At 39.6% G+C, this 6,768-nt stretch overlaps 2 gene segments (V, D, J or C); both read right to left on the bottom strand.

Moving 5' to 3' along the window:
- Window positions 1–784: 784 nt before the first annotated feature.
- On the bottom strand, window positions 785–2,934 carry LOC308306196 (Ig lambda chain C region-like). The segment is given in 2 exons: window positions 2,886–2,934; window positions 785–1,119 (listed from the first exon to the last, which is right to left on the bottom strand).
- Window positions 2,935–4,402: 1,468 nt separating this feature from the next.
- Window positions 4,403–6,768, bottom strand: part of LOC308305381 (immunoglobulin kappa constant-like) — a 37,195-nt gene continuing 34,829 nt past the window's right edge. The window contains exon 2 of the C gene segment in view: window positions 4,403–4,877.

Below are 6,768 nucleotides of genomic sequence, written 5' to 3'. Positions count from 1 at the left end.
CTAAGGTGCATAATACTGCAATAGGGCCGGTAGCACTTGTTTGAAAGACACAGGAAATGTGATATAATATGCATGGATCTTGTTGGGCACCGAAAAGTGCCAGGACAGACAGAGAGACTCACTGGTGTCACAAATAAATCAAGGTCAAAATCGAGAAGTGAGGAAGATTTTCACCAAACATGTCATTTGTGTGTTTGCGATTGTATGTGCATCTGTGATGTTTTTCATTGTTTGCAATGTGATGTACATAGACCCTCAGTGTCTGTGGTTGTCTTCTCCCCATTTTGCACATACAGTATACACAGATTGTAACAATGACTAATAGATCAAATGAAAACAGTGTCAACCTAAATATCACTGGCATTACTTCTGTTAACAAACACTGATACTGATCGTATAACTGTCTGTTCCCAGTGGCCTCTAGATGTCATGTTCTCAGAATACCATTTGTGTACTGTGATGCCCTCTTTAATATAACATACTGTGCCCTTTACTCAGATTACAATTGTAGTAAGTTACACAATGTAATGACACTAAAAGATTTGTTGGCGATCGATGATGATTTAATTATCTTATTCAAGACACAGAGAAGCAATGAGCAAAACATTGAAATTCACCTGTAATTCTCTCCCTCAGGGTTTCAATCAGTGGATATAAAATAGACTAACACATATAGACTATAAAGCAGTTTAACATAGCAGACTATTATAATTGCATGTGTATGTTTTCATGCTTCATCTACTCTCTACTCATCAGTGGATCTTCTCCATGTGTTCCTCTTGTCTCAGAGGGAACACTGTTGCTTGGTGACACTCTTGCTCAGCGGGCTGCTGAGAGCTGAGTGACTCAGGTGACAGCTGAAGCTGTGTCCTGAGTGCCAGCGTGTGGAGGGCAGGGTGAGATGGCTGCTGAGGGTGTAGGTGCCATCGGGCTGGCGCTGGGACGGGCCCGTCTGGACCTGGGTGCCCGTCACAGAGGCTCCGTCCTCGGACCAGGACAGGGTGGCACCGTCAGGGTGGTAGCCCTTGGCCAGGCACAGCAGGGTGGCACTAATGTCCCCAGAGAGAGGAGGCTGGACTGGAGCCATCAGGACCAGACTGGGGGGAGACGGAGGACGAGCTGAGAGGAGAGGACACATGACAACAACATGTTACTGAGAGGAGAGGACACATGACAACAACATGTCACTGAAAGGTTTACTGTAAAAACACAGTTTCTGACTGACAGACTGAAAACTACTGCAATCTTTAAAAGGAAATATCGAATTGTTGTATTGCATTTGAAATTACGTCCAATTTTACTTAGATTAGATTTTTCTATCTAATAGATTCATCAACATACGTCATAGGATTATAAAATCCACAAACTTTATTTTCATTTCATTCAGAGCTTCATGTTCTTTGATACACAGGCATTTTGAGCATGTATGGGTTCATTCATGCCTATGTTTTCCTCAGGTTATGGTTAGGCTTGGTGTTAGGAGTTAGGATTAGTTTTTATGCAACAAAGGGCAGGGGGAACACAATCCCTATACAGTATGTTAAAGCAAGACTAGAGTATTATTAACAAAACACCATTAACATAAGTGGATCAGAAAATAAAAGCTAAATCAATTTAAACTACTAAAAAGCAGCAAGAAATATTTTCTTTCCTGTTGTAGTTATTTCTCTGAAATGTTGTCTTTGTTGCAAGCTATATTTCCATTTAATATTAGTTTTTCTGCCTACCATTTATAATGATAAATGACTTAAATAAAGTGCTGTTAAGTGCTGACTTCACGTTGAGTTTAGAATCGTATTGACAAAACTATTGCAATTTTGTAAGAAAAAAAATGTATGTTGAATTTTTTTATTAATTCCAATAAAAACGTTTCCATATAGCGTAATACATTCATCAAAGGATTGTAAAATCCATATTTATATTTATGTGCATATTGTAAATTGTAAATAAAAAATAGTAACATAAAACTCTCAATCAAAATCGCCATAGAACCATTTTATCTTTGTACTTATCTGAAATATAAAATAAAAAGTTAAAAAAGCTGTATTTAATTGCTAACCCTAACCCTAACCTTTGTATGGTACATATTATTTGCAATAAAAGTAATAAAAGCTAAACTTACCAATAATGACTTCAGTCCCTCCACCAAAGCCAGTGTCTACACAGTGATTTGTCTCCGTACAAAAACCTCTGTGTAGTAATCTGCTGCTCAGGGTTTCTCTTCATGCTTCACTCACTACAAGTGACAACTTTATATCCATGAAAAGGTTGATAAAAATAGTACATATAGACTCTGAACCCATGTCTAATGTATGATCACTTTACCAGACATAACTCTTAACCATATTCTGCTCTTCCATTGCTTTTAGTTCATTCTAAACATGTTTGTAGGGTTTTTGTATGGGCTCCTCACTGAACTGTGACACTGTGGTCTGAGCGACAGCCTCCACAAGTAGCACAGTAGTACGTTGCCATATCTTCAGCCTGGACTCCATTGATGAGCAGATACTGTGTTTGGGCTGAAGAAGATCCAGAGGTAGAGAACCTACTGGGTACTCCACTTGCTCTGCTCCCAGTTGTATAAAGTAAAAACTGTGGAACACTAGCAGGTTTCTGTTGGTACCAGTACAAAGTATAGCCGTTGGCACGACTTTCAGTACAGGAGATCTTCACATTGTCTCCCAGGTTCACAGAGACAGTCTTGGACTGGGTCAAGACAATAACCGCTCCCAAACTTATGGGAAAGAAATACACTTTAATTTACTGTCTTTGAAAACCACCAGAAACCCTTGAACTTACTGTGTCACAAAAAAGATTTTTTTTAAAAAGAAAAGAAAATACAAGGTTGTAATTAAATTGAATTTCTATATGCCATTAATTCTTACCACTCAGGGTCAACAGCAGGGCAGTGAGTGGAGCTGTAGAAAAGGCCATTGTCTGGTCTAAAATCAGTTCATGTGCTGCAAAAAATTACCTACAGTATGATGTCTCTGTTCGCAATACTCTACACTTCAGTGGAACTCTAGCCCTCTATATAGCCTACTGTATAAGGAAGCCTTACAGACTGACCCCCCCCCCCCCACACACACACACACACACACACACACACACACACACACACACACACACACACACACACACACACACACTTCAACCAGTCATCCATTGTCTTCAAACAAGCAGCCAACCAGAAACACTCTCTTCCTCTGTCATTTGCATGCAGTCAACAGATGAATACTGACATCCCAAATGGTTTGTGAACAGCAGGTGAAATCACTTGTCTTAGAGCAGATTTTTGAGACCGATGAGATTTGGCTTTCTCTGTTGATACTGTATGCTCAATATTATTGGGCTGCTAAATCACTGATTGTCTTATGCTAATGATTTTAAGTGTGTGGAGTGTATAGGCATAGGCTGTATACAAATCCTCATCTTATACAACCAGCATGCTGTTAGAACCCATTTCACTTCCTGTTTCATGTCTTTTCTTTTTTACATGAAGTGCATGTGAGTGCAGATGTTGTCTTGGTTTCTGTCTTGTAGCTTTCTGCCTCTCCCTAAAACTAAACGTGCTTCAGAATCTCTCATCAGGATCACTGTAGCAGACAAAACATCAATTCGGAATGCAGTAAATACATTATTTATTAAATATGAAGCTATTACAGAAGTTCCGCTTTTTACAATCAGTATTTCGTGAAAATACTGTTGCTGCTCTACCTTGTATATGCTCATAATGGGGCTGGTACCGCTTAAATTAAGGAAATTAAGGAAATACAATATTCATAGATAAAGATATAGCTGTATAACATCCATTTAGTTCCTGTCTCTACTATGGATCTTTTGGGGCCCACCAAATCAGTCAGGGTATTGATATAAAAATACCTTTAAAATAAAAAGGAAATATATAATCTGTTCAAATCGTGGTTCAACGGATGTGTTAATATTGCTGGTTCTATTACCTTTGTTAATAAACCATTAATATTTAAATGACATGTAGCCTATACTGTCTATTCCCAGTTGCCTCTATGTCACATGTTCTCTGAATAACATGTGTGTGACATTTGTGTACGAAGTAAGATTTTGAAAGATTATTTAAAAGTATTTAATTGCCATTGTATTACAATATACTGTAACCTGACCAGCCAGATGGTAGCAGTAGTGCGTAGGCTACCGCCCTAGTAGCAGAGCGGTATGCAGCCAGGCAAACGCACTGCTGCTATCATCTGGCGCAGTCAGGTTTAATATACTGTGCTCTTTACCATGACATCATATAATCGGTATTAGTTAGTTTAATACACATTGTAATGAGTTAAAATAATAGTTATTTATTCAACACAGAGGAGTGATCAGCAAAACATTGAAATACAATTTAATTCACCTTTAATTCTCTCCCTGGGGTCTTCAATCAGTGGATAGAAAATAGACTATCACATACAGTATAAAGCAGTATAATATAGCAGACTATATAATTGTATGTGTATATTTTCATGCTCCATCTACTCTCTACTCATCAGTGGATCTTCTCCATGTGTTCCTCTTGTCTCAGAGGGAACACTGTTGCTTGGTGACACTCTTGCTCAGCGGGCTGCTGAGAGCTGAGTGACTCAGGTGACAGCTGAAGCTGTGTCCTGAGTGCCAGCGTGTGGAGGGCAGGGTGAGATGGCTGCTGAGGGTGTAGGTGCCATCAGGCTGGCGCTGGGACGGGCCCGTCTGGACCTGGGTGCCCGTCACAGAGGCTCCGTCCTCGGACCAGGACAGGGTGGCACCGTCAGGGTGGTAGCCCTTGGCCAGGCACAGCAGGGTGGCACTACTGTCCCCAGAGAGAGGAGGCTGGACTGGAGCCATCAGGACCAGACTGGGGGGAGACGGAGGACGAGCTGAGAGGAGAGGACACATGACAACAACATGTTACTTAACCACATGAACCTTTGTACCTCTATTCTGGGCATGTCATAATAGGCAAACGTTTCGAAAAAATAGGTGAACATTCGTCAAAACTAGCTGATCTACAAGCTCCCAACGTGTCACGTAGGGGAGGGTACCAAAGTATAGACCCCTGTGTGATAGCAGTATAGTCTCTTTTTTTTAGGAGTGACTAACAGACAGAAAACTCTAGAAATATTTACCTCAAAGTTGAATAAATTGAAGAAGCTACACAAATCTTTAAAAAGTAAATATAAATATATGTTTGTTGTATATTTGATATGAATAATAATTATTATTTTTGTTGTCATTACAGTATTGCTTTATTCAACATTGACAGATAGTGGAGAGAGATAAACAAGGAGAGAAAGATCGTGACATGCAGCAAAAGTCTCTGGCAGATGGAACCAATTTGTCACCATATCTATTAGATTCATCACCAGAGTAATCTAAACACATTAAGGTACAATAATATTGTACTTTCCACTCAGCTTCATTTGATGTTCTGTGATACATATACTTTTAAAGCTGGACTTGGATATGATTAATAAAACAATATAAACATTATTAATGAGTGGATCAGAAAAGAGCATTGAATTTATTCAAGTTATTCAACAAAGTTAATGCATTTAAATAGTTATTTGTTTTGTGGCTTATTTGGAAAACAAAATACAAATAAAAGACATACATTTACTTGCATATTCAATTATTTTTCTCTCCATATTATTACTATTATTAATTTGAGAAAAGCCCACACTTACCAATAGTGACTTCAGTCCCTTCACCAAAGCCAGTGTCTACCCAAGCTCACAGTGATTTGTCTCCGTACAAAAACCTCTGTGCTGTAAACTGCTGCTCAGCGTTTCTCTTCATGCTTCACTCACTACTTTATATCCATGACAACTTTGAAAAGGTTCATAAAGACTAAATATAGACTCTGAACCCATGTCTAATGTATGATCACTTCACCTGACACAACTCAAACAGGTTCTGCGCTTCCATTGCTTCTAGTTCATTCTAAACATGTTTGTAGGGTTTTTGTATGGGCTCCTCGCTGAACTGTAACACTGTGGTCTGAGCCACAGCCTGCACAAGCACAGTAGTACATTGCCATATCTTCAGCCTGGACTCCGTTGATGAGCAGAGGCTGTGTTTGGGCTGAAGAAGATCCAGATGTAGAGAACCTACTGGGTACTCCACTTGCTATGTTGCCAGTTGTATACATTAAAAACCTTGGAACACCACCAGGTTTCTGTTGGTACCAAGACAAAGTATAGGTGTTGCGGCTGCCACCACTTTGAGTACAGGAGATCTTCACATTGTCTCCCAGGTTCACAGAGACGGTCTTGGGCTGGGTCAGAACTAGAGCAGTTGCCTGAAAACCTGTGTGGACAGTGGACACTCTTATTTATTGACTTTGAAAACCATGAAAAACGCACGTATCGCTTCAGAAAAAAGGCAAATCTGAGATAATTATGTTGTAGTCTAATATGATATTAATTCTTACCACTCATGGTCAACAGCAGGGCATTGAGTGAAGCTGTAGAAAACCCCATTGTCTGGTTTTAAGATCAGTTCAGGTGCTGCAGAAAGATACCTATGATGTCTTTCTTCAGAATCTTCACAATGCTCTATACTTCAGTGGCACCCGATACACGTGTTATCTTTCTATTGAATGGCCTCCTTTTCAGAATTGTCATACCTTAGATATCAGCCAGTAGTCAACTACTGAACTACCAGGAGTTTCCAGTAGACCCTTATCACCCACTGATTTGGATGATACAATGTTAACATATGCAAGGCAAGCACAGCCCCTGTGCGGTCACGTGACCATGACAAAAATGG

This window comes from Nannobrachium achirus (genome assembly GCF_963921795.1).
Source record: "Nannobrachium achirus genome assembly, chromosome: 20".
Taxonomy (NCBI): domain Eukaryota; kingdom Metazoa; phylum Chordata; class Actinopteri; order Myctophiformes; family Myctophidae; genus Nannobrachium; species Nannobrachium achirus.
Note: the sequence above shows the minus strand (reverse complement) of the source record. Positions and strands in the feature narration are given on the sequence as shown.